Here is a 630-nt window from a genome sequence, read left to right as displayed (position 1 = left end):
GTTCCTTTCTGAAAATGTTTTGTTGTTGTTATTATGTGCTGTAGAGTCGGACTCGACTTATAACGACCCCTCCTTGGGTTTCCGAGCCAGTATCGCTACAGAAGTAGATCGCCGGAGTGGCTGGTGGGTTTAAACCGCCAGCCTTCTGGGTAGCAGTCAAGTGCCTTAGGCACTACGCTACCAGAGCTCCCAAAGGAGAAACTCTCAGTCTGGCCCATATGGGGATCGAACCTACGACCTTGGTGTTATTAGCACCATGCTCTAACCAACTGAGCTAACTGGCCACGAGATTCTGAAAATGTATTCATATTGAAATATATAAGTAATTGAAATACTTTCCAGATAGGATTTTGACAAGGGGGAATTATTCATGTTAAATCGACTTGAATGGAACCATGGTTGCAGGGGACATCAAGCTTGATTGACATAAAATACTACACAAAAACGTTATTCTACATCCTACTTTGGCGAGTAGCGACTGGGGTCTTAATAGCTTCCAAGATGTAACAATGGGTCTCTCCAAGTCTGGGACAAATAAGAATAAAGAAAATCAAAGACACATGGAAACCAATTAGTCCAAGGGTCTAGTGGACCATGCCATCCTCAGCCTATGTAACTAGGAGACCAGAA

General features: G+C 43.5%; 1 non-coding gene across 1 annotated transcript; it reads right to left on the bottom strand.

Annotated features, from left to right (window-relative positions):
* Positions 1-210: 210 nt before the first annotated feature.
* Positions 211-284, bottom strand: TRNAI-AAU. Its single transcript has one exon. It is a non-coding gene; the product is annotated as a tRNA-Ile (tRNA).
* Positions 285-630: the final 346 nt, after the last annotated feature.

This window comes from Orycteropus afer, unplaced genomic scaffold, assembly GCF_000298275.1.
Source record: "Orycteropus afer afer isolate SDZICR_OR568_19922 unplaced genomic scaffold, OryAfe1.0 scaffold00130, whole genome shotgun sequence".
In the NCBI taxonomy this organism is placed as follows: Eukaryota; Metazoa; Chordata; class Mammalia; order Tubulidentata; family Orycteropodidae; genus Orycteropus; species Orycteropus afer.
The sequence above is the reverse complement of the archived record's forward strand: the minus strand, read 5'-3'. Positions and strand labels throughout refer to the sequence as shown.